The sequence below is a fragment of the Canis lupus genome, chromosome 21 (assembly GCF_011100685.1).
Source record: "Canis lupus familiaris isolate Mischka breed German Shepherd chromosome 21, alternate assembly UU_Cfam_GSD_1.0, whole genome shotgun sequence".
NCBI lineage: Eukaryota > Metazoa > Chordata > Mammalia > Carnivora > Canidae > Canis > Canis lupus.
The window spans coordinates 24786819-24814348 of NC_049242.1; the positions used below are offsets into that span (position 1 = coordinate 24786819).

The following is a 27530-nucleotide window of genomic DNA, read 5'->3' on the forward strand; positions in this document are numbered from 1 at the left end:
GAGAGAGAGAGAGAGAGGTAGAGACACAGGCAGAGGGAGAAACAGGCTCCACGCAGGGAGCCTGATGTGGGACTCGATCCTGGGACCCCAGGATCATGCCCTGGACTGAAGGCAGGCACTAAACTGCTGAGCCACCCAGGGATCCCCAAGACCATGTATTTTTTAATCTTTGTATTCATTGTATTCAGTGCAGATCTAATAATGATGATGATACTAGCTAACACTGTGCTGTATGTCAGGCATTGTATCAAGTTCAATATTTCTTTTAATTCTCATTATCCCAATTTTATTGAAAGAAAACTGAAACTCAGAGAGAGGAAGTAACATGCTCAGTTTCACAACTAACAAAAGGATGTACCTGTGTTTAGAACTCAAGCAGTTCAGGCAGACAGCTTCTCCTCTGCTGTCCTGCCCATTGCTCCCTTGTGGTGTATTCAATAAATTTTTATCTCCTAAAAAAACAAAGAAAACCCAAAAAACTCAAGCAATCTGACTTTAGAGTCTATGTACTTAACCCCTGTATTATATTCTCTCAGAAACCACTTGTAAGAATATATAGGTATATGTAAAATACATTTTCTATCTTATTTGAGCCTTAAAACTCTGAAGCAGGCATGATGCTGCGTCCATTTTATAGGCAGAGAAAAGTGAAGTGATTTAATACAGGTTATGCATTTGTTGTATGTCAGAATCTGGACTCCAAACATCACGTCTCCTGACTCCCAACTCCTATATTTTCTCCCCTCAATCATACTATTGCTATTGGTTAGAGCTACACATCTGTTTTCTTAGGAATGCACAGTAATCTCTTTAGATATGTGAGATAGATTCTTTTATCTGGACTAAAGGAAGATAAGAGGCAGCCTTAAAAAAATTATTTCTGGGAAATGCCTGGGTTGCACAGTCAGTTAAGTGTCTAACTCTGTTTTGGTCCAGGTCATGATCTCAGGGTCGTGAGATCAAGCCCCATATTGGGCTCTGCACTCAGCCAGAGTCAGTCCACTTGAGTTTCTCTCCGGTGTTCACACACACACGCATGCTCTCTCTCTCTCTCTCTCTCTCTCTCTCTCTCTCAAATAAATAAATTGTTTAAAAAACAAAACAAAACACCTTTCTGTGTGCCTTTCTTTTTTAAATCCAAGGAGCAAAATTCCCTAGTAGATAGACAGCAAGAGCTTCTTGAGAGTTGATAGAACAACTCTTTGTGTGTCTGCACATGTGTGCACATGAGAGAGAGAGAGGTTCTTTTCCTAGTACTGGCACAGAATATATTTTCTGTAAAGGTTGCTGAATGCATGATTGCAAGAATTTATGCTAAGTCTAGTATTAAAGAGTGATGATGCTGAAATTACTAGTTTACTTTTGTATCATGCTTTCTCTGTGCTTCATTCTTTCTTTCTTTCTTTTTAAGATTTTATTTATTTATTCGTGAGAGACACAGAGAGAAGGCAGAGACCTAGGCAGAGGGAGGGAGAAGCAGGCTCCTGGTAGGGAGCCTGATGCGGGACTCCTGCCCAATGTGGGACTCAATCCCGGAACTCTGGGATCACACCTTGAGCTGAACGAAGGCAGATGCTCAACTGCTGAGCCACCCCGGCATTCCTGTACTTCATTCCTGGTCACTATTTAATTCTGTTTGGGAATTAGAATAACTAATGTAATATATTACAGTATATAGTAATGTAAGACAGTAATTATAGTGGTATTTAATATGGTTAAGCCAGTATATGGTCACTGTCTATAGTAGAGTCTTCATGTGAGAGAGAGATTGCAGTTACACATTTGTCATCCTTGAAGCAGTTTTTCTGATGTTGTGTAGACTTAATTGTACTGGACACTTTTGGTTGCCTTGTCAGGTTTTTCTTTTCTTCTTTTCCTTGTATTTTTATGAAGAAGACGTGATGGTAGCAAATTAGTTTCCTAGTATTTCTTTAAGTTTGCATCTTAAATAAATTGAAGTGATGCTATCTTGTGACTTCTTTTACATTGAAATATTAACATTAAAATAGTAGTAGGCTAACTCGGTAGTATATCATTAGAAGATTTAAAAACTCTGGAACTTTCTAGGGTTGGAAGAAATCATCATCTGCTCCATTCTCCCTCTCTCCCATATTACAGGTAAGGAAGGACCTGAAAGCCCAGGGAAGTCAGTTGATTTGTCCAAACTCGTATAGTTTGAAAATGGAGAACCTGAGACTAGAACCTAGGTTTCTATATTTTTGCACAAGATGCTCTTTTCCTCTGGAAGCTGTTTTCTTTTCTTTTCTTTTCTTTTTTTTTTTAAGATTTTATTTATTCATAGAGAGAGAGAGAGGGAGAGGGAGGGAGAGAGAGAGAGGCAGAGACGCAGGCAGAGGGAGAAGCAGGCCGCATGCAGGGAGCCCGATGCAGGACTCAATCCCGTGTCTCTAGGATCACAACCTGGGTTGCAGGCAGCGTCAAACCACTGTGCCACCAGGGCTGCCGTGGAGTTACTTTGGCAGTTTTAAAACCAGACATTGCCCTAAAGGTGATGTCGCACGGCCAAAGTTACAAGCCAAAGTGTATTGGCTCATCTGTCCTGCATATAAATAGTGTGGCTTTTGATACGAACATCGTAATAGTAATAGTTACATGAATAGCTTCCTTTCAGGTCCTTGTGAAGAAACTGGTTTTGCTTCATTTAGCTTCTAGGCAATATCACATTCAAATAGTCGTGTCATAGCTTAGCTACTTGGTTTCCCAGGTACATTGCCCTAAATTATTTTTGGGTATGATTTATAGTTCAGAATGTTTGAGAATTCCTAAGCTTTTCTTTTTATTTTTATCTGACATGGTTGTTATCCTCATTTAAATTAATCCTCACTCAGGAATGTCATAATTGAGTCCTTTGTTCTAGATTGTGTCAGGTAGTAATCTCCGTATTACTGGATCTTTTAAGAGTTGTTCTGATGTGGAAACTGTATGAGATCAAAAATTAGATTTTTCAGTCTTGATTAGTTGACTACAGGCCTGGTCCTGCTCTGTCAGCTGGCATACTTCAGTCCAACTCTTTTCTCACTTTATGTCTGAGTGTACATGTGCATTTGTACTCATGAATGTTCCCCTTTCCAGTCTTGAAGGTACTATTAATATCTAAGTAGATTCTTAGGCCCCTGAAATTTGTCTTATACAGTTTTCTTGCAGGTTTTGCAAACTTGGGAGGGTATGTAGAGTACAGGCTAGGTGCTGAAACAGACTGAAAATTTGAGTGGCTCAAACAAGATAGACATTTATGTCTTACATAACAGTTAAGAGATAGGTCTGTTATGACCAGGGTGGGCAGAGGTTCTGCTCTGAAATCATCCAGAGATTCAGAATACTTTTATTTTGTTGTACTACCAAGATGATATCCTCATTAGAGGACAAGCTTAAGACAGCTTATTAGCACATTCACCTTCTCGCTCCTGAGAAGGTAAAAGAGAATTGAGGGCACATATTTGCCTTTAAGAAAGAGCTGGAAGCTCTCTCTCTCTCTCATGAATAAATAAATAAAATCTTAAAAAAAAAAAAAAAAGGACAGCCCCAGTTGCAGCTCGGCGGTTTAGTGCTGCCTTCAGCCCAGGACGTGATCCTGGAGACCCAGGATCGAGTCCCACGTCGGGCTCCCTGCATGGAGCCTGCTTCTCCCTCTGCCTGTGTCTCTGTCTCTATGAATAAATAAACAAAGAAAGAAAGAAAGAAAAGAAAGAAAGAAAGGAAAGAAGGGAAGAGAAAGAAAGAAGAAAAGAAAAGAAAAGAAAGAGCCGGAAGTTACATACATCACTTCTCCTGGCATCTCATTCATTGTGCTTAGAAACATGGCATACCTAGTTGTTAGTAGCCCTGAGAAGTGTAGATTCCAGATGAGTTGCATGTGCCTCAATTAAATCTTGGCAGAAAACGAGGTAGGGAGTTTCTATACTAAAAGGAAGAAAGGGAAGATGGATACTATTAGTAGTCTCTCCGACAGAGTCACAGAACCCCTTCCCCATCTATTATTCTATTTAATACTCACCACAGCCTTTGAGGTATTTGGTATTATAATCATTTTGCTGACTGGGAAACTGATTTAGAAGTACTAAGTGATTGGTTTAAAACTGAACTTTTTTATGTTCTTGCCCAAACCTTGTGTTTATGTTTATCTTAGTGAATGACACCACCATTCTGTCAGTCACCCAAACTAGAAATTTGGGATTTCCTTATCTTCCCATACTTGTGTAGTCACTAAGCAGTGTAAGATATTATCACCTTTACATGTCTCAACTCTATGCCTTTCTCTCCATTCCTCAAGTCCTGGCTCAAACTCTTAGCATCTCTTGCCCTGATAGTAGTCTCCATTTTTCCCTCTGCTGCCAGGGTCACCTTCCGTGATCTCCCTCTCATCCTCACCCTGCCAAACCACTTTATGTTTCTAAGATTTACCATATAATGGTATACTGCCAAACCTTTACTCATGCTGTTTGTTCTGCCCAAATGGTCCTTCTTCTCTTCTCAACTTGGCAAACACAGCCTAGTTTCATTTTTAAAAATTTAGCACCAACATCACTTCCTCTATAAAGCTATTGCTCTCTTTTCCAGGTAGAATTGACTGTTTTCTCTACATGTTTCTCCCAGCTTGATGCTTGTCATAGAACCTGTAATACTTTACTGCACTAGTTTGCTATGTGTCTTCCTTATACCATCAGCACTCAACATTCTGCCTAGTGGAGAGCTACTCAGTCATTGTTTGAATGAATGGAGAATGTGACGGACTTGTATTTGAATCCAAATCCTGTGTTTTTCTTATTATAAGGACTCATCCTGTGTGTGTATATATTTCCTGGGAGTTGTTTCCCAACACCCACATTTGGAGATCTGACCTCCAGGGAACTCTTTTCTTCGGCAGTCAAGAGTTACCCTGCTTGAAAGGGCTGTTTCAACAAATGGGTGCTTTTTTGGCATCCTCATCACCCTGTCATTTGTTTATAATTTACATTAACAGTTTAATTTTTAAGAGTCCATTTCTTTGAAAGGTCACACTTGGACCTTAGAATAATCAGCCTTGTGGGAAAATAATTTTTCCTTTGGATTTTGGGCATGTGTTTAATTTGTCTTTTATGCAGATGCTGCTAAAAACATTGTAGGTGCAAAATAAATGTTGGATATCTGACTTTAATTTTATTGATTAAATCAAGGGACAAAAGAGGTTTTGGAGGAAAGGTAGGCAAATTGGAAAAAAAAATGTATCCCCTTAAAGGTGGGTTCAGTTCTTTAGATTATTTACAAAGTATATGAAAGTGAAAAAGGAATAGCTTCAGTTTACAATAGATACAATTTTGGGAAACATGGCAACATCTTAGTGATGAGTGTAAACTCAGCTTGGACACTATCATTTCTGATCACTGAAACTCACTTATTTGGATTTAAACCATCCACTGTTTTCGTGTTAATCCTTTAAAACTCAGTTGGTGGATGTTAATGTGATAAAGAGTAATAAAGCTTGAAATATTGCAGTCATTTGGTCTGGTTTACTTTTCAAGTAATTGCATGCAAACTAAGTGTCTTTGGGAAAAAGGGAAGGGGGGATTAATGCTTTAGTCAACTATTTTGATCTCAGTTTGAGCCCTGCACACCTGTCACTGGCTTGTGGAAGTTTTCCTCTGTAATTAAGAGCTCCTCTCTCATATTATTACTTAATTGGATGCCACAAGAGCCTGGTGAAACAGTGGAATCCTCTTAATTGCATACCAGCTCTTAAACAAATCACCGATGTTTAGTGTGGTATTGTTTTTATTATAAGCCTTCCCTGGAAACATTTTTGTCTTCAAGTCCTTGTGTTTTAAAGCATTGAGGCTTTTGTTCTTTATAAGAAGAGAAATCATAAAATACTTTGAAATAGTATTCCACAAATTTAACATAATAACTGACATTTACACAGTGCTTTACAGTTTGACCAGGTACTTTCCCTTGCTTTCTATACATTTTTTTAAAAAGATTTTATTTATTTATGACACACACAGGCAGAGAGAGAGAGGCAGAGACACAGGCAGAGGGAGAAGCAGGCTCCATGCAGGAAGCCCGATGTGGGACTCGATCCCAGGTCTCCAGGATCACGCCCTGGGCTAAAGGCAGCACTAAACCGCTGAGCCACCCGGGCTGCCCTACATTTTTTCTGTAATAGCTCCATAAAGGAAGGTGTTATACTTATGTTTCCCATTTGACAGGTGAGGAGTCTGAGAGTTAGAATGGTGGCTTGCCCAAGGTTACACAATTAGTAAGTGGTGGAGACTGAAGGGGGCCCCAAACTCTCCTTTTTGGCATATCATGCTATCTCGATAAGCATAAACTGCATGTATGGAGATGTCAGTTTTGTGGGATTTTCTCCTAACTTGTTTTGTCATATGATAATGTGGCCTCAGTGTAGTCTGTTTGGTACTTTTGTCTTTGAGCTTTCAACCCTTATACATATAGTGCAAAAGCGGTGGCATGGTAGTAGGTGAAGAGGCTAACATGCTGGGAAATGACAGATTGTCTAGTTCCATGTTTGGGTCATAACTATCTAGTTGAACATCTTTTTTTTTTTTTTTTAAAGATTTTATTTATTTATTCATGAGAGAGAGAGAGAGAGAGAGGCAGAGACACAGGCAGAGGGAGAAGCAGGCTCCATGCAGGGAGCCTGACGTGGGACTCGATCCCAGGTCTCCAGAACCATGCCCTGGGCTGAAGGCGGCACTAAACCGCTGAGCCACCCGGGCTGCCCTAGTTGAACATCTTTCAGTAGGGTTGGCAGGGTCTTTGTGGTTCTGCTGCTTATATGGACAAGGGCTTTTCAGTGTATTTAAGTACTGACCAGTTATCGTATCTGGTTTAAGTGAGCTTCTGTGGCAGTCACCTCCAGTGATACCTCAGTACTATCTTCCTCTCATACCATTAGGACCTTGTAGTGGAAAGGCTGAGAGGAGTCAGAAAACCTTGATTGTGCTATCATAGCTGGGGATTTGCTTCCTCACCTGTTTTCTTTAGGATTGAGTTTGGGTAGTATATCACCTCTACGAAGACTTCCCTGAGTACCCCAGGTGGCATTAGTGCCTTTTTACTTCTGAATGGTGTGACATTTTGTTCACATATCTATGGTGATCCTTACAATGTTGTACTGCAATTAATATTTCTTTCTCAGTAGAACCGTACCACTAACTCTTTATTTGCAAGCCATTGCCTTAAAATCTCTTCCATGAGAGCATAGTCACAGGGTTCCTTGTAGTGGACATTTATAGTTTGCTTCTTTAGCTTCTGCCGATCTTGGTAATGGTCTCAGATGTTGGCTTTAGGAACAACATCTCCCCCATTTTGCTCTGTGTGGTTTGGGTAGGAACTTTTTAGCTCTGGTGTATCTGAGCTGGGCCCAAGCTAATTGGCACATCACATTCCTCTGGCCACAGTAATTGGTTTAGCGGTATATGTATGTTCCAAGCTGGTCTAAACTGGATATTTAGGACATTTGTGGGAGCTACTACAAAAGACTCTCTCTGACTGAATCTTATTGGACTAGAAGGTTAGCTTATGAAGACTAGAAGCTATTAAGCTACTTTGCCACCATAATAAGAGAGTCAGGCTTGTGATAAACCAACATCAAACAAAACAAAACAAAACAAAAAAACCAACATCAAGGTAGGGAGGCTAAAGAGATGAAGATGATGACTTTGAGTTCTGAATTGAGGCTCCTCCCTAATCTTCCCTAATGCTGGGCTTCAGTTAATGAAACCAATAATTAGACTTATTGTTTAAAATAATTTGGAGTAAGTTTTTTGTCATCTACAATGGAAAGAGTTCTAACTGATCTGTTTCTCTTCTGCATCTAGCATGGTGCATGGCCTAGAATTTGTTAATTGTGTAAAAATGATCTCTATGAACAATAGGAATTTTTTTTCTTTCTTGGGCTCAGTTTCTTTTTCTTTAAAATGAGAATCATAATTTCTGCTCTTCCTGACTCAAGAGTTTTTGTGGATTTTTTTTTTAATTTTTTTTTTTTTTATTTATTTATGGTAGTCACACAGAGAGAGAGAGAGGCAGAGACATAGGCAGAGGGAGAAGCAGGCTCCATGCACCGGGAGCCCGATGTGGGATTCGATCCCGGGTCTCCAGGATCGCGCCCTGGGCCAAAGGCAGGCGCTAAACCGCTGCGCCACCCAGGGATCCCGTTTTTGTGGATTAATAGAAGGAAAGCTTTCTGGTTTCATTCAGCATGTAGTTTATGGCACACAATTCCACAATTTACCATTTAATTATATGTTTATATATAACAGTTACCTTGTTTTCTCTCAACTAGATTATATACTCTCTCTGAGAGTGAGAATGCATCTATGCTTGTCGTTTCCCCCTAGTGCTCAGTACAATGTTGGTAGAATAGTGGGGATTCATGAATAGTTATTAATGATGACAGTAGCATCTACTGTTTATTGTGTATTTTCTGTAGGCTGTACCTGTATAGGCATTCTACATAAATTATTTCTAAACAACACTTAGCTGATAGTACTACCTATTAGATAGCTCCTAGATATGTCTTCAGTGGTAGGTTATCAGTTAATAGGTGAGAGAGCTGACCTGTTGGCTGTGTTATGATGGAAAATGGAGTGATTGATACTTCCAGAGCATTCTGGCTTAGGTGAGTATTGGAGATGAATGACAAGTAAGTACCTGATAGAAATGAAGTGTTGGTCTGTAGTTGCTTGAAAGGCCACATGCGAACTTGTCTTGGCACAAGCTTTCATTCATTTCACCAATCCATTGATTGTATCAGTATTAAATAATGAAAGATAGAGAGAGTAGTGGTGTTGGAAATTACGGTCACAAGAGTAGTGTATAGTATGGTGATATCCTATTGAATAGCTTAGTAAATTCTCCCTCCCTGGTCCCTTGTGAATAATTGCCTTGCTAAATATGCCCAGGGAATATTTTGCCCATGTTCCACTTTGTTAGTAATCTTTAGTTTTTTTTTTTTTTTTTTTTTTTTAATTTATTCGTGAGAGAGACAGAGAGAGAGGCAGAGACACAGGCCGAGGGAGCAGCAGGCTCCATGCAGGAAACCTGATGTGGAATTCCATCCCACGACTCTGAGTTCGTGCCCTGAGCCAAAGGCAGACGCTCAACCACTGAGCCACCTGGGCGTACCAGTAATCTTTAGTTCTTTTTTTTTTTTTTTTTTCTTTAGTTCTTTTTTGAGCTTTAAAGTTCGAAATCAGATTAAGCAAGAAATCAAATGGAAGAAGTCTAACTGGTATTATAGACTTTATTCTATGGTGAAAAACACTTTCACCTTGAAGCAAGACATCTGGATTGTAGACCAAGGTCTGAAGCAGATGATACAACTTGCTGAGGACCTGCTAGATGATTTGCATATATCATTTTTTATAATCCCCAAAAGAGCCCATCATGGTAAGTATTACTCTCCCATTTATGATAAGGGTCAGAGTGATGAAGAGAGGTCATACAGGAGCGTGCAACTCTTGATTTTAGGGTTGTAAGTTTGAGCACCACATTGGGTGTAGAGATTACTTAAAAATAAAATCTTAAAAAAAAGGCCATACTGCTATAAATATTTCTCTGTAATATTTTGAATCACAATCCTTTCTAAAATTGCAGCATTGTACTGCAAATCCTATAGGTTAAGAGGATACTTAAATTACCCCAAATTTTCTTTACTGTCCAAAGTGAGTGAAATGTCACTTTTTACCCCTTAGTTAAATGATACAGATATAAAAGTAAAGTCATTTCAGTAATGAAAGGAAGCCTGATAAGGATCTTGGTTTATGGATTTTTTTAAATGGATTGGCTATGTCATTTTCAGTCCTATAGGCATAATTTTAATATGCTTATAAGGATATAGTTGAGCTTATTACTGAGTTTGTATGGTCTTTTCCACAAAGAATTTAGGGTGGCTTACAATAGTAACTTAATAAAATACTATAAAAAGTTATTTCATATTAATGAAAATAGAATTATGCATGGGTGTGTCCACTTGCTGTAGATGAGTTACAAGTTTACTTTTCTGAATTTCCTGGAAGCCTGGGAAAGAAAGATGACTTAAAAGGAGAAATTAACACATTTCCTCTGGGAAATCATTTTAACATTTATGAATTACCATTCAGGCATAGGCATATCTGAATATTCAGATTCAGGCATACTATTCAGAATAGTATGGACATACAGCTTTACTGACATGAAACCTGAACTAAATAATCTTGGTTTACATGTTTTATTCCATGTTAATACATTGCCTTTTTGTAAGGTCCTACTCATTTGGGAGATGGATTAAAATTACTACAAGCTATAGTTCATATAGCTATATATAGGGTAAATTCCCAGAGGTGGTACTTAATTTATACTTCGGCAATTAGGAGCTGAAGAGACCACTTTTAGGAGCTTAGAGACCACTTTTAGCCTGCATAAAGAGGAAAGACTTCCCTGCAGAGCAATAGATATGTTGGGAGTCCAGCAGGTAGATCTGTTTGGCTAGAATGGGGACTTCTGGTTGGAGCTCAGATCAACCAGACACATAGGCATTCAGAGACTCATCTTGTAGGATTGGCTTCCCATTTTTTATATCAGTTATATCTTCTGCCAAGACCCTCCTTTGTGATCTGGCTCAGTCCCATTTCTCAGGATAGATATACTCTAAGAAGCTACTTTTTCCTCCTATCCCACTATATGTTCAAATGTACTTACTCTTTCAGTTTTTTTTTCATAAATAACTTTTTTTTTTCCTCTCCAGCTCACATATTTCTACACCATCCAGGGTCTTTTTGGCTGATGATATATTTCTGAGCTCTTGATGTATTTGTTAATGGTATAAAGAATGTGCTTTGGCATACATTAGTAATAATGAATTTAAGTGTGTTATTAATAAATTAAGGTTATGATAGTTGCCATATTAGAGAAATAGTTAATATATTAGTCTTAGCAAAAAATAACTTAATTTTTAAAGTGAATAAAGTCAAGGATATCAAAATTGAAGAAATTTTGGTTTTAGACAACATTGTACTATATAATTTTTTTAAAAGATTTTATTTATTTATTCACGAGAAAGAGAGAGAGAGAGAAAGAGAGAGAGAGAGGCAGAGACACAGGCAGAGGGAAAAGCAGGCTCCATGCAGGGAGCCCGATGCGGGACTTGATCCCGGGTCTCCAGGATCAGGCCCCGGGCTGGAGGTGGCGCTAAACCGCTGAGCCACCCGGGCCACCCTGAGTACTATATATATATATATATATATATATATATATATATATATATATATATATATATATATATATATTTCTTAAAGATTTTATTTATTCATGAGAGACAGAGAGAGAGGCAGAGACACAGGCAGAGGGAGAAGCAGGCTCCTCATGGGGAGCCCAATGTGGGACTCGATCCCGGGTCTCCAGGATCAGGCCCTGGGCTGAAGGCAGGCCCCCAACTGCTGAGCCACCCAGGCACCCCCTATATAATTTTTTGATGAATAACATTTCATTACAGAATGCAGCACTTTACACAAAACCTGACATATTATAGGTATTGTTATTGTTTGTTGAATTGCATTACTTTTTAAAAATCCATTTTTATACTGAAATAATTATAGATTCACAGGAAGTTGCAAAAATAGACGTAAAGTCCTGTGTATCCTTCCTTCAACTTTCCCCAGTGGTGACATCTAATGCAGAACAATATCAAAACCAGGTAATTGATCTTGGTACAATATGTTAACTAGACTACAGACCTTATTATCGTTCATTTTTCACCATTTTTTACATGTATACATTTACGTGTATAGAGCTCTGTGCAGTTTTATCCCATGTATAGATTTGTACAGCTCCCAAAACAATTAAGATATAGAGGTGGTTCTGTCACTACAGAGAAACTCCCCTGTACTGTCCTGTATACATTTGTGCATACATTACCCTTTCTCCCCCAGCCTATTCTTATCATTGTCTCTTGGCAACTACTAATTGTTCTCCATCTATATACTTTTGTCATTCTGAGTGATATGTAAGTGGAATAATATAGGATATAACTTTTTGAGATTGACTTTACTAAGCATAATGCCCTTGAGAGTCATCTGGATTATTGCATCTATCATTATTTTGTTCTCTTTTGTTACTGAATAGAATTCCATCATGCGGATGTACCAGTTTGTTTAACCATTCATCTGTTGAAGGACATTTGGGTTGCTTCCAGGTTTTTGCTATTACAAAGAAAGCCTTTATGAGCATTTGTGTACAGGTTTTTTGTTTTTATTTTTCTGGGATATATGCCTAACAGTATAATTGCTGGGTTATATAGTAAGTCCACTTTTAGTTTTATAAGAAGTTGCTAAACTATTTTCTAGGATGGCTCTACCATTTTACATTCTTACCATCAATGTATAAGAAATCTAGTTTCTCTGCATCCCTGCCAGCATTTAGTATTACCACTGTATTTTATTTTGGCCATTTTAATAAATACTAGTACTTCTTTCAGTTTTCTTTGCTTTAGCTACATTTGTTTTTAGCACATGGTGAATTGATAGTCTTAGTCAAGGCCAGCCTTTCACACTTGCTGTTTGTATCCATTGCATTAGTTGTTTTTTTAAATGTATTTTACATTTTGAAGACTTTCAAAGCTACTTAATTCTTTCAGTTATTTTAATTTTCTCTTTGTCTCTTCATGTCTCCTCAATCTTAGCAAAAGTGCCTTCATTGAGCTTCCCTGAAGTGAGACCTAGCCACTTGAATTTATTTAATGCTATAGTAGTGCTATTGAGGGTTTTGTTTATGTTCTTTTCATTTGTGACAACTCTGTGGAGCTCTTGTTTTCTTTTCTGGTGAAAATCACGAAATAGGGACACCTGGGTGGCCCAGCAGTTGAGCGTCTGCCTTAGGCTCGGAGCGTGGTCATGGAGTCCAGGGACTCCCACATTGGGCTCCCCTCAAGGAGCGTGGCCATGGAGTCCAGGGAGTCCCACATTGGGCTCCCCTCAAGGAGCTTGCTTCTCCCTCTGCCTGTGTCTCTGCCTCTCTTTCTCTGTGTGTGTCTCTCATTTATACATAAATGAAATCTTAAAAAAAAAAAAAAAGAATCAAGAAATAGACTCTGTCTATTGTTACAACTTGGGCCATGGGAAGAAAAGGCAATAACTCAGTAATTGGGGTGGGCTTATGATGAGAGGATTTGCTTGTCTAGTTGATTGATTGATTGATTCAGGTGAAATTCACCTGAATTCAACATGAAATTAACCATTTTAGAGTAAATAATCTGGTGACATTTAGTATGTGTACAGTGTTGTGCAACCACCTCTATCTAGTTCCAGAACATTTTCATCACCCCAAAAGGAAAACCCATGCATTAAGTGGTCATTCCCCATTCTTCCCTACCACCATCTACTGGCAACCTCCAGTGTGCTTCTGTCTTATTAGATTTACCTATTCTGGATATTTTCGTGTAAATGAAATCATACAATATATGCACTTTTGTGTCTGGCGTCTTTCAATTGGAATAATCCACATTTTCACATGTATCAGTACTTCTTCATTCCTTTTTATAGCTGAATAATATTACACTATATCATAGTTTGTTTATCCACATGATAGTGGACATTGGATTGTTTCTACCTTTTGGTCGTTGTACTGCTATTAACATGTGGGCACATATATTAGTTGAGTGCCTCTTTTCAATTCTTTTAGATCTATAACTAAGAGTGAAATTGCTGGGTCATACAATAATTGTGTAAGTTGCTGAGGAGCTGCCAAGCTGTTTTCTGTAACAGTTGTACACTTTACATTCCCACCAGCAATGTATGAGGGTTTACATTTTTTCACATCATTGCCAACATCTGTTATATCCTCCTTTATATCCTCCTTTCCACTTCTTCTCCCCTCAAATGGCCATTTTAGTGGGCGTAATATGGAATCTCACTATGGCTCTGATTTGCATTTCTCTTATGATAAGTGTTAAGCATCTTTTCATGTGCTTGTTGATCGTTTGTATATCTTTGGAGAAATATCATATACTCAAATCCTTTGCCCATTTTTAAATTAGGTTTTTGTCTTTTGGTTGTTGAATAATAAGAGTTCTTTATATAGTCTGGATACCAGAACTTTATTAGATATATGATTTCTAAATATTTTTCTCCCATTCTGTAGGTTGTCTTTTCACTTTCTTGATCATGTCTTTTTATGCACAAAAGTTTTATTTATTTATTTATTTATTTATTTATTTATTTATTTTTAAAAAATTTTTATTTATTCATGATAGTCACACACAGAGAGAGAGAGAGAGGCAGAGACATAGGCAGAGGGAGAAGCAGGCTCCATGCACCGGGAGCCCGATGTGGGATTCGATCCCGGGTCCCCAGGATCGCGCCCTGGGCTGAATGCAGGCGCCAAACCACTGCGCCACCCAGGGACCCAGCACAAAAGTTGTAAATTAAAAAAAAAATTTTTTTTAAAGATTTTATTTATTTATTCATGAGACAGAGAGAGAGAGAGAGAAGCAGAGACACACAGGCAGAGGGAGAAGCAGGCTCCATGCAGGGAGCCTGATGCGGGACTCGATCCCAGATCTCTAGGATCAGGCCCTGGGCTGAAGGCAGTGCTAAAGCGCTGAGCCACCCAGGCTGCCCCAAAAGCTTAAATTTTTTTTTTTAAAGATTTTATTTATCCATTCATAGAGACAGAGAGAGGCAGAGACACAGGCAGAGGGAGAAGCAGGCTCCATGCAGAGAGCCCGACGTGGGACTCATCCAGGGTCTTCAGGATCACGCCCCTGGCTGCAGGCGGTGCTAAACCGCTGCACCGCCAGGGCTACCCAGAAGTTTTAAATTTTGATGAAGTCCAATTTATTCCAATTTATTTTTTCTTTTATTGCTCATGCTTTTGGTGTTGTGTCTAAGAATCAATTGCGAAAAAGATTAGAGAAGAGTACCAATCAATGCAATGCTGCTATTGCATGGATGTGGTTTGTGTGAGACTCAAGGTGGTAGGTTGGATGCAGAGGATGATAGGTAGAGATGAGAAATGCAAGAGAGATTTAGTGGGTGAAATTGATAGAACTGTGTGGTAAATTATATATTGGGGGTAGAGGAGAAGGGAGTGTTAAGGATGACTCCAATTCCTGAAGGGGTAGATGGTGGTGTCTTTCACTGAAATGGGGATACTGGAAAGGACCACTTTGGGACAGAATATTATGAGTTCGGTTCTGGACATGTTGAATTTGAAGTGACTTTAAGACATCCAAAAGATGACTGACATCAGATTAGCATGCCTGGAACTTAGAGAAAGGTAATGGTCTATAGAAAAATTGGTTGTGTTTGGTATTTAGATGGTAAATAAAGCCATGGACATAGATTAGATTGTCTAGGAAGGAAGCACAGAGGAAGAAAAGAATAGGGAATGGTATAATCTTAAACATTTAATCACTGGGAAGAAGAGTATAACCTTGGAAAGCAGAGAAGGGGCAGACATAGAGATAGGGAGAAAACTAGGAGAATGTAATGTTCAGAAGCCTAGGGATTCAATAAGGAGATAAACAACAATGCTGAATGATGCTGAGAGATCAAATAAAAATAAAATTTCCATTGGATTTTTGGTGTGAAGGTCATTTGTAACTTTTGTGAACTAAGATGTGATTAATGAGGAATTGTTGAAGTGATATCTGTTTCTTTCTTTCTTTTTTTTTTTTGTGATATCTGTTTCATTGAAAAATAGAATGTTGGGGGATCCCTCGGTGGCTCAGCGGTTTGGCGCCTGCCTTTGGCCCAGGGTGCGATCCTGGAGACCCGGGATCGAATCCCACGTCGGGCTCCCTGCATGGAGCCTGCTTCTCCCTCTGCCTGTGTCTCTGCCTCTCTTTCTGTGTGTCTCTCATAAATAAAAATAAATAAGTAAATCTTAAAAAAAAAAGTCTATAGAAAAATAGAATGTTAATCTGAAAAGGATATTATTGATCATCTAATTCTTAACACTTAAGGCTGCTAGAACTCTTTCTACCAAATGTTACAGGAGGCTCAATACAAAGAGATCAAATGAGAGCTGCTCTGGTTGGGGTGGGGCTTATAACTATTACTTTGTATCCCCCTTCTGTTTACTTCTTCTGGTCCTGGATACCTTTTCATAACCCTTAGTTCTCTAAAGACCAGTTTGAAAACACTGATCTAGCTGGCCTCTTAATCCTGAGGGGGAAACTGAAGGATGGGAAGAGACTGTCTCTTAGCAAAGCCTACATGGCAGGCTTAAGTTTAGAATTAGTATTAGATGTCACCTAGCAGAGGACTGAGCAGGATTGGAATGTTTTGAAAGGCATATGGAAGCAGAAAAGAGCTTTCTTAAATTAGCCTTGAACTTGGAAGTACTGGGGGTGTCACAGATGGGAGTGGGGGACCTGAGGGCAAATGGGCCAGAAGGAGACTAGAGCTGGTAATGATTTCTAGGGCTGACCTAGAGGAGGAAAGGGAGTGAGGGCTATTAGTCATTGAAGCTTTTGTTAAGTAACACTGATACTTTAGGTAGTGCCAGTGGCACTAAACTCCTGGAGGAAACACTGTTACAACTGTGTACTTCTGTTCTGCTGGGTCAATTTAGGGTCTGAAACACATGTAGTGAGCTCCTCTTCTCTTCCTTCTTCAGTGGCTCAGTGTCTAGATCATCTGTATATCTGGCTATCAGGAATTACTTAGAAAGTATTTGGTACTTACTTAATCTAGGTACTCCCAGCTGATAACTTCTGCAGAGCTGGAGGACAGGACAGGTTGGGGGCCTAGGCGTCTATAATAGTACAGAAAGGTACCTCATTCTAGATAATTCAGTATGAAAATAGAATTGTAACATTTACCTTTTAGGGTTACTGCTACAATTAGAGGTAATGTTCATATAACAACCACAGTGCCCTGCATGTATTAGGTGTTCCAGTAAGTGACCCTTGTTTTCTGTTACCAACAAAGGTAAACAAAAGGTAAAGTCAATGAGACTGTTCTTTTATAATGCATCTCTCAGGTTGTCCATGGATTTGCCTGTTTGTGATGCCTTTGGGGATGCCACACTTAGTATTTGTTTTTAATTGCGGCTCAATTGCATGTAAAATTACTAAATTGGGTGTGGATGGAAATAGCAGTTGAAGGGAGGGATTTAAGAGACAGTGCTGTTTGTCTTTGCCTCCAAGCTCCTAAGGGTTGGCCTTAGTCTTTAGTTATACTTTTACTTCTTTAACTTTTTTCTGTTTGTTTTCCCTGTTTGCTCGATTGCCTTTTTAAAAAAAAAAAATTTATTTATTTATTTATTTGAGAGAGAGAGAGAGACAGTGTCTTCACTCATGCACGTTGGAGGAGCAGAGAGGGAAAGAGAAACTTCAGCAGACTTCGCTGAGCGTGGAGCCTGATGTGGGGCTCCTTCTCACAACCTTGAGATCATGACCTGATCTGAAACCAAGAGTTGGATGCTCAACGGACTGAATCACCCAGGCACTTCCCTGTTGCTTTCTTTTTAAAAGTAACATTTTTGGGGTGTGTTTGTAATTAAAAAAAAAATTGTAGTGAAATATATAAATATAAAATTTGCCATTTTAACCATTTAAAAATGTCCAGTTCAGTGACATTAAGTACATTCACATTGTTGTGCAACCATCCATCTCCAGAACTTTTTTCATATTGCACAATTGAAACTCTGTAATCATTAAACAGTAACCCTCTATTTCCTTCTCCTTCCAGCCCTCAGCAGCCACTATTACACTTTCTGTCACTATGAATTTGATTACTCTAAGGACCTTGTATGAGTGAAGTCATATAGTATTTGTCCTTTTATGGCTGATATTTTTCATTTAGCATAATGTCTTCAGGGTCCATCCATATTGTAGCATATGTCAGAATTTCCTTTTTTTTTTTTTTTTTTTAATTTCCTTTCTTTTTAAAGTTGAGTAAGTTTTCATTGTATGAATATACCACAGTTTTTTTATCCATTTATCTGTTGATGAACACTTGGGTTGCTTCTACCTTTGGGCTATTATGAATTCCCATTGCTTTATATAATAGTAAGCATCCCTGTCTCTTTCTTCACAAGTATTTGTAGAGCAACTTCTTTGTGCTTGATATTTTTGATATTGGAGACATGACAGTGAACAAAACAAATGAGGTCTTGAAGCTTACTTTCTGGTGATGAGAATGGTTGCTTCTTTGTAGGAAGGACTGGTTACCTAATTTGCAGTGTTTGTGTCAGGCAGGTATCATTAGTGTGTTACCATCTTGGATATTACTGCCTTTAGCTCCATTTTGACTTTGTATCTCAACTTTGGCATCTTCTCTTAACTTTGTGTAGTAACTTTGCCTCAACTTTATGTGCTCCAGGTTAGATTGGTTGCTTTTTTCTGTGCTACCTGATTTCACTTATCTTCACCACATTGCCAGTCTCTTTTGCTGGAGTGAGTTTCTTTGGGGCTGGTATCCTTGTTGATTAATGTGAAGCTACTTGGCTAACACTCAAGGCATTTAGGTCCTCTGGGACAGGCTCTTGATGACTTCTGAAACCACATCTTTCACCACTGCCTGCCTAGCACTTTGTACTCTGGCAATACTGAAATGAATGTCCTTTCCCCAGGCATGTTAAATTGTTTCTATTCTCTGGGCTGCCCCTTTTTCCTAGAATAGCCTTCTCCTCTTTCTCCAGGTTCATGCCTTTCTGTTTTTTTTTTTTTTTTTTTTTTTTTAAGGTTTTATTTATTTATTCATGAGAGACACACAGAGAGAGAGGCAGAGACACAGGCAGAGGGAGAAACAGGCTCCATGCAGGAAGCCTGATGCAGGACTCGATCCCACGACTTCAGGATCATACCCTGGGCCCAAGGCAGGCGCTAAACCGCTGAGCTACCTAGGCATCCCCGACCTTTCTGTTTTAAAGTGGTTTTCTTCTGGGAAGCCTTCCTGGACCTGGTCTATGCTATTTTGTTACATTCTTGCTTCTGCTTTCTGTCATAGTCTTTATTGCAATGAATGGTAATTGACAGGTTCTGTGCTTTCAAGAAACTCAAGAGAATTTAGCACTAGGTTTTAGCTGTATTTCTGCCATCCTCTTCTTCCTTCAAAGTTCATTCCTCACCTCACTTGTTGAACTTGGCCTTGCTGTTGAGGATATTCCAGAATGAAAGTGACCTCCTGGGAATCTGATTGGATTTCCTCTTTATTGCTGCCCCATTGTGTTTCACCCTTATAGTTGTGTCAGTTCTCAATAGGGTTAACATAATCCTTTTGTATAAAAATAATATGCCTTTATATCCTTCTAACCAGCAGAGATTCCAAAGATCTTGATCAGTCCTGATGGCATTTAACATCCTCATTTTTTTTCTGTAAATCTCCTCTACCCTGTGATCTTTTGAAAAATGCCTATAATGGAAAATTTGAAAACTTGACAAATCTCGCTTTATTGAAAACTTGACAAATCCTAGTCTCTCTATATGCCACCATGCAGAGATTAACTTTTCAAACTTTCAGCATTAAAAATTTTTTTTCCTACTTATTTTATTTTATTTATTTATTTTTAAAGATTTTATTTATTTATTCACAAGAGACACACAGAGAGAGGCAGAGACACAGGCAGAGAGAAAAGCAGGCTCCATGCAGGGAGCCTGATGCAGGACTCAATCTGGGACTCCAGGATCTTGCCCTGAGCTGAAGGCAGACACTCAACTGCTGAGCCACCCAGGCGACCCCCTGTTTATTTTAAACTTAAAAATTATTTAATCTTTGCACCCGATGTGGGACTTGAACTCATAATTCTGAGATTAAGAGTCACATACTCCACCAAGCTGGCCAGGCATCTCTCCTGTTTATTGTATATAAAGATCGTATTATAGAAACAGTTTTGTGGAGTGCGTTTTAATTTAATATTTGGTTATAAGCATTTTCTAGTGTCATTAAAATCTTTTTATTTATTTATTTATTTTAAATATTTTATTTATTTGAGAGAGAGAGTGTGTGTAGAAGCACAAGCAGGGGAGGTGGGGGAAGGAGCAGAGGGAGAAGCAGGTTGAGCAGGGAGCCTGATGCAGGACTCCATCCCAGGACTCCAAGGTCATGACTTGAGCCAAAGGCACACACTTAACCAACTGAACAACCCAGGTGCTCCTAAAATATTTTATTAAACATCAGTCTTTTTTATTTTTTTTATTTTTTTAAAGGTGTTCTTTTTTAAGATTTTATTTATTTATTCATGAGAGACACAGAGAGAGAGGCAGAGACACAGGCAGAGGGAGAAGCAGGCTCCATGCAGGGAGCCTGATGTGGGACTCGATCCTGGGTCTCCAGGATCATGCCCTGGGCCAAAGGCATGCGCTAAACCGCTGAGCCACCCAGGGATCCCCAAACATCAGTCTTTTTAAAAAAAATATTTTACTTATTTGTTAGAGCACAAGTGGGGGGGGGGGGGGAGCAGAGGGAGAACCAGGCTCTCCACTGAGCAGAGACCCCAATGCAGGGCTTAATCCCAGGACCTCAGGATCATGACCTGAGCCAAAGGTAGACGTTTAACTGACTGAGCCACCCGGGCATCTCTAAACATCAGTTTTAATAACTGTACACTATTGTATTGCATGACATTATTTAATCATAACCTAACTGTTAGATATTTAGGTTACTTTCCATTTTTGATACTATAAATAACATTGTGATAGGGATCTTTAGTTATAAAGTTTGGGTCTTTGCTTTTTGTTTTTTTAAAGTCTGTTTTACACGCAATGTGGGGCTTGAACTCAGGACTCTGAGATCAGGTGTCATATGCTCTACCAATTGTGCCAGCCAGGCATCCCTAGATCTGTATTTTTTTATAGCTTTCTTCTGATAAAAAATTAGGGATATTGTAATTGGAGCAAAGCTATAAATTTTTTAAGGTTCTTGCTACTTACTATCAAGTTGATCTAGTTCATTGTTGGGACTCAGTATTTGTTAAATGAAAGAACAAATACTCCCCAGAGAGACTGCATTTAGTCATGCTTTCTACAGAAGGGGATGAGTGCCTGTAACCCTCATACTTCATATTTGACCCTCTAAGTGTCCTCTGTCCTCACTTGTCATAGTTAGGGCTTTATGCTCTTATTAGTTTCAGATTTAATTGGTTTCTTTGTGCTTAGGCAAATAAAATCTAGTCTTTGCTTTTTCTCAGACTGACTTTTTCCTTATTTGGTCATGTTGCTTTACTTTCCCATCATCCACTGGTTATATTTTTTTACTCAGAGGTCTCTTTTTGTAACCACAGAGATTTGGAAAAACTTGACTGATTCCATAGGTAATGTTTAAAAAACATAGGGAGAGCAAGCCAGAGTGGAAAAAAAAATCTAGAATTAGTTGTTTTTAAGATTTTATTTATTTGAGAGACAGGGAGAGCACAGACTGGAGCAAGGGCAGAGACAGAGGGAGAGGGGCAAGCAGATTCCCTACTGAGCATGAAACTGGACTTGAAGCTCTATCCCAGGACCCTGAGATCATGACCTGAGCTGAAGTCAGACACTTAACCAACTGAGCCACCCAGGCCCTCCCAGAATTGGTTTCTGAGAGATAAAAGGTGATTCTATTCTAGTTCTTACCCTCAGTGAGTGATCTTAACCTTTAATAGCTCTAAGACTCTGTTTCTTCTCTGTAAAACAGGCCTACAAAAGTACTTCCCCTGCTTACCAAACAGGCTTGATGGGATGAATGATCCACAAAATAATACATTCTTACTGAATGACTGGCTACTGTGTGACAGTTGTGTGATAAATTCAGAAAGGTATTCCTCATGTCACAGAACTATGATATCTTCAGTTCATGCATCCAGCCATTATTTATTCAACTGGTCAACAGGTATTTATGAGGTTTTCTACTAGGTATTTATGAAGTTTTCTAATAAGTATTAGGGAGGAAGAAAGCAAATAAAGAAATACCTTTATTTCCATCATCTTCACCACAACTCTGCCAGGTTAGGTGTTACCATTTTACACATGAAGAAATTGGGCTTGGAAAGATTAAGTAATGTGTTAAGTTCATATAGTTTGTAAGAGATAGAACAGAACCTGGTTTTAGTCCAATTCCAAAGTCTTCATTCTTTTTATTTTTATTTATTTATTTGAGAGAGCGAGCGAGCAAGCAAGCACAAGCAGGGGGGAGGGGAAGAGGAAGAGGGAGAAGTAGGCTCCCCACTGAGTAGGACTGTGAGATCATGACCTGAGTCGAAGGGGGAGACTGTTAACTGACTGAGCCACCCAGGCACCCCAAAGCCTTTGTTCTTAAGATTTTGTTGGTACAAGACAAGAGGGGTAGGTAAAACTCTCTAGGCTAAGGAACTATAGGATCAAAGTTATTAGAATCCATTGCCTCTTTTTTTTTTTTTTTTAAGTAGTCTCCACATCTAATGTGGGGCTTGAACTCATGAGCAAGAGTCTCACGCTGTACAAACTGAGCTAGCCAGAGCCCATTGCCTTTTAAGGGAATAGGAGGTAAAACTAAAGATACTGCATTAAAATTGTGAGATTGTTTCTTTTGTTTCCCCATATGTCCCCTCTACTTCAGGATAGACTCATACCAGTAAGAGTATGTAGGTGCTTCTTAAGTACTGTACTTGTAGCTGTTGCTGGCACATGGCAGTTTCTGAATGCCAAGTGCCTCATAACTGAAAACGCTATATTCATTCAGGACAGCTGCACCATGCAACCAGATGGGATTTAAAAATTGGTATGTTCATTTAAAAAAAAAAGACTAATTTAAAAATGTCAATTTGCAACCTGATGTTGCCATGTTAGAATTTTGTAATTTTTTTTTCTAATAAAGAATAGGAAATGTTTCATTAAACTCCTGTTAAATTGTTTACACTTGTTGCACACTGCACATATGTGTTCAGCTGGCTGAAGTGTTTTTCCAAAATTGTGTGCAGTGGAATAGAGAAAAATGTGCAGGTTTAGTTCAAAGAATGGCTATTGAATAGAAGAGTGCAGTGTAGATTTTTAGAGTTTATCTAATTGACTTTCACAGTTGTTTTTGTAGTTGTGATCATTGAATCATGGTGTTACAGCTTTGAGAGGCATAGACTAATGGAGAGAAACCCATTTAAAATAGGTTGTTTTTAAAACTGTTTGCATCAAATGGGCCCTATCTCATCACTTTTTAAACTAGTTTTTGTTGTTGCTGTGGTGGTGGTGGTGGTGGTAAAATACACTGTCTCTTCATTTTTTGCAGCAACTTCCCTGCTCCTGTCTTACTTTCTCCAAATCATCTTCCATATTGCTCCTCTGTGAACTTTGTTGAATATAGATTACCCTCCTTTTTCCTGCTTTAAAACCTTCATGGGTTTCCTATAACTTTGAGGTTAAAATTTAAATCCTTTAGTTTAGCATGCACAGCTTTTTCATGATTTGACCTCTGCCTGCCTCATTAGCCTCACATCTTACTTCTTTTGTTGTTGCTCCAGCCAGACTGAACTACTTGGCATTCACTGTCCAAGTCACATGCCTGCCTGTACCTTTTTCAATGCCAGTGTCTCTGTTTGTGACACCTTCCACCCTTTCTTCATATCTCAGCCTCTTAATTACCCTTTAAAAGTTGAGCACATTTTTGAGCAGCCTCCCTGTGGTTCTCTCACCCTCTACCACATCTCCCCATTGGGTTCACAGTATTTTCTTAGTGCTCTTCATAGCTCCCAGGACTTCCCCTTAATCATAGAGCACTTACCACTTTGTATTATTCTAATTTGTTTCTACTTGCTACTAGAATTTCTTTCTTTTTTTAGCCCTTAGCCCTTAATAAGTCCTCAGAAAAATGTGTGCCAAATGATTATATATGGAAAGAGAGTCTAGTGAGGGTATATTCGTTCATGGCCAAACAGTGTGATAAATTTCAAACATTGTCTCCCTGTTTTTATTTCTGCTGAGTTGTAAGATTGTTCTGATATTTGAAAAAAATTCCTTTTGGAATTATCTGGAGTTTAATTACATGCCAAAAAGGAAATAAGAAATAAGCCCTCTTCTTTACCAAGTCTCACATTAAGTAGTGGAGCTTTGGTTTGAGGAGAGGGACCAAAGAGAGGCTTTCTGATTACCCCTAACTATTGTGGTTCCTACCTCTTTCTTTAAGTTAGGATGATGATGAATTATTACACTGATTCCATCTAGCCTATAAAGGCCATTGAACTTATGAAACAGAGGTCCTGGTGGTATGTAATAATAAGAAAGGTAGAACAAGCTGTTAGTCATTCTTAAGAGACATTTACTAGGATTTACTAAGGGCTTGGTTACCACAATGAATTAACAAAGTTGCTGCCAGAGTGCCTGCTAGACTAGCGTTGGGGGGCATACATGATCTAGACACAGCACTGTCCCATTGAACTTTCTGCAGAAATAGAAATGTTTTATATGTGTTGTCCAATATAGTAGTCACCAGCCAGCCCACGTGGCTCCTGAGTGCTTGAAAGGTGGCTAGTGAAACTGATGAACTGAATTTTAAATTTTACTTAGTTTTAAGTAACTTATTTGAGCTTAAGTAGCTATGTGTGGCTAATGGCTACTGTATTGGAAAGCACAGATCTGGAGGGGCAGCAAATCTGTAATGAGACATAAGGAAGTATAATTAAGTATAATAGGTGCTATGATAGAAGTATATAGGGTTCTATCTAGGATTAGGTCAGATACATAGTCAGGTGCTATGATAGAAATATATCTAGGGTTCTTTCTAGGATTAGGTCAGATTAGGTTGCTAGGAATAGGCACCCAAAGTAGATTAGGCATTTTTGGGAGTGAGGAGAGAAAATCAAGGTAAGGCTAAGACTTTTAATAATCTTTTTTTTTTTTTTTTAAGATTTTATTTATTTATTTATGACACAGAGAGAGGCAGAGACCACGCAAGGAGGCCAATGCGGGATCGACCCTGGGACTCCGGGATCACGCCCAGAGCGTGAAGGCAGACGCTCAACTGCTAAGCCACCCAGGCATCCCAAGAATCTTAATCTTAAAAGATGAGGGGTATACCTGGTTGTCACATATGCTAGCTTAAAAGAAATGAACACTGTGATCTGGGACAGTTATAACAGACTTTGTAAAGTAAATGGGACCTGAATTGTCCCGTGAAAGCTGGGTGGAATTTAAGTGAATCAAAGTTTGGTGGCAGTGCATCTTGTGGAACTGAAGCAGGATTTCAGGGCATATTTAAGGGACAGTGGGTTCATGTTCAGCAGATGCTTAGAGTTCTTGAAAAGGTTTATTTGGAAAGAAAGGGAAGAGCTGATTTGCAAAAGGGCCTTACTTGTAGGTTAAGATGTATAGACTTTATCCTGAAGATTGTAGGCAGCTGTCAAGATTTATTTGGGATATGCTGTCACTTTTTTAAGAAGCAGTTGTGGGTTATCTAGAACATTTTGGGAAATGATCTACAGATGCACTATGTTTTTGTGCATGTGGGTATTTATGAAGAGGTATGGATTGAATGATAGATGAAGATAGGAACCTTTCCTGTATAATACTAGTACACTGTGGAAAAGATGGAGAAAACCTTTTAACCGGACTTTATTCACATCCACATTAATTTATATTTCAACAAATATGAATGCCTGTTTGTACTGTTCTGTGCCCTAGGGATCTCCATGTAAGTTATAGTTTTAGCCCTTGAGGAGCTCATGATAGACTTTTTGTCTGATTCAAGTTCTTGTTTGATAGATCGGGGTACCTGACCTGTCCTGGAGATCAGAGGTAAGTAAGGGCTCTGGTGGATGGTGCTGACCTTCCATTTTATTATATGTGCTGCTGAAGCAAGCACGCTGACCTTTCATTTTAGACATTCCCTAGTTCCTGCCACTTGGCCATGACTCCTTTTCCTCTTTGGTAGATGCTTATTTCTCCCCTCACTTTGCTAGCCAGAGAATTTTTGTTTCCCCTGAAGCCTACTGCCTGGCCAGAACACTGTGGCTTTTTTTATTTCTGTCATTCTATGTTAATTAAGCTAATTATGCCTTTAAAATTTTTTTCACCTGTGTATGCATCTGTTTGTCTAAGGGAGAATAGAGGAGGGAAACTAGTCCTTTATGCTCTGAGCATAAAGAGCTCTGCTTTGGGCATCCCAACTGCCAGGTGAGCCAGAAATGCTCCTAATATCCCAGAGTCACATCGTGTTTGGGGAGACCAAGACAAACCAGTAAGATAGCCTGGCAAAACAGTCAACTTTGGGGCACCTGGCTGGCTCGGTTGGTGGAGCATGTGACTCTTGATCTCAGGATTGTGAGTTTGAGCCCCACATTGCATATAGAGATTACTTAAAAATAAAATCTTTTTTTAAAAGATTTATTTATTCATGAGGGACAGAGAGTGAGAGAGGCAGAGACACAGGCAGAGGGAGAAACAGGCTCCTCGCAGGGAGCCCGATGTGGGATTTGATCCCAGATCCCGGGGTCAGGCCCTGAGTTGAAGGCAGGCGTCCAATTGCAGAGCCACGCAGGCATCCCAAAAATAAAATCTTAAAAAAGAAAACAGCTAAACAGAATCAACTTCAGCAATTTGTTTGGAATAAGCCAACAAATAGTCAATTCAAGCATGAAGGAAGGAAAGAAAAGAACTGATGTTTATTGAGCAAGTACTGATCTGAGCACTTTGCATGTGGTAATTCCTACCTCAATCTTTTTTAAAAAAATTCCAGTATAGTTAACATACAGTGTTATATTAGTTTCAGGTATACAATATAGTGATTCAACCATTCTGTACATTACTCCATGCTCATGACGATGTGTACTCTTAATCCCCTTTATGTATTTCACCCATCCTGACCCACCTCCTTTCTGGTAACCATCAGTTGTTCTCTGTAGTTAAGAGTCTGGTTTGTTTTTTTTTCCTCCTTTTTTCTTTGTTCGTTTGTTTTGTTTCTTAAATTCACCATATGAATGAAATCCATTGGTATTTGTCTTTCTCAGACTCACTCATTTTGCTTAACATTGTACCCTCTAGATCCATCTATGTTGTTGCAGATGGCAAGATTTCATTCTTTTTAATGGCTGAATAATATTCCATTGTGTATATATACCACATCTTTATCCATTCATCTACTGATGGACACTTGGGCTGCTTCCATAATTTGGCTATTATAATAAACATGGGTGTGCATAGATCTTTTCCAATTGATGTTTTCATCTTCTTTGGGTAAATACCCAGTAGTGAAATTACTGGATGATATGGTAATTCTGTCTTTAAATTTTTGAGGAACCTCCATGCTATTTTGCCATGAGGCTGCACCAGGTTGCATGAAACAACAGTTCATGAGGGTTCCTTTTTTCTGTATATCCTCACCAACACTTGTTGTTCCCTTAAATCAACCTTTGAGGATGGATAATGTTATTTCCATTTTGCAGATGAGGAAATTGAGATTCAGAGAGATAAGATAGAAAGTTTGAGTTTGAATCCTGGCTCCTCTATATTTTTTCTTTTTCTTTTTAGTTGTAAGATCTTTGTAAGTTATTTTAACTGTATGATTCTCAATTTACTTGGTTGTTTAAAAAAAAGAAAGGGTGGCAGCCAATAATACTTTAGAAAAAAGATTCTTTTTGAGAATTAAATG

The 27530-nt window shown here is 38.8% G+C and overlaps 1 protein-coding gene across 3 annotated transcripts in view; it reads left to right on the plus strand.

Moving 5' to 3' along the window:
• FAM168A (family with sequence similarity 168 member A) overlaps positions 1-27530 on the plus strand; it is a 186831-nt gene that overhangs the window by 24820 nt on the left and 134481 nt on the right. Inside the window, exon 2 of one of the 3 annotated variants that reach the window (XM_038568709.1) lies at positions 25646-25678. The exons of the other annotated variants lie outside the window; for them this stretch is intronic. The gene's annotated coding sequence lies outside the window, so the exon portion shown is untranslated. The remainder of the gene's footprint in view (positions 1-25645; positions 25679-27530) is intronic. 3 annotated transcript variants of the gene reach the window in all.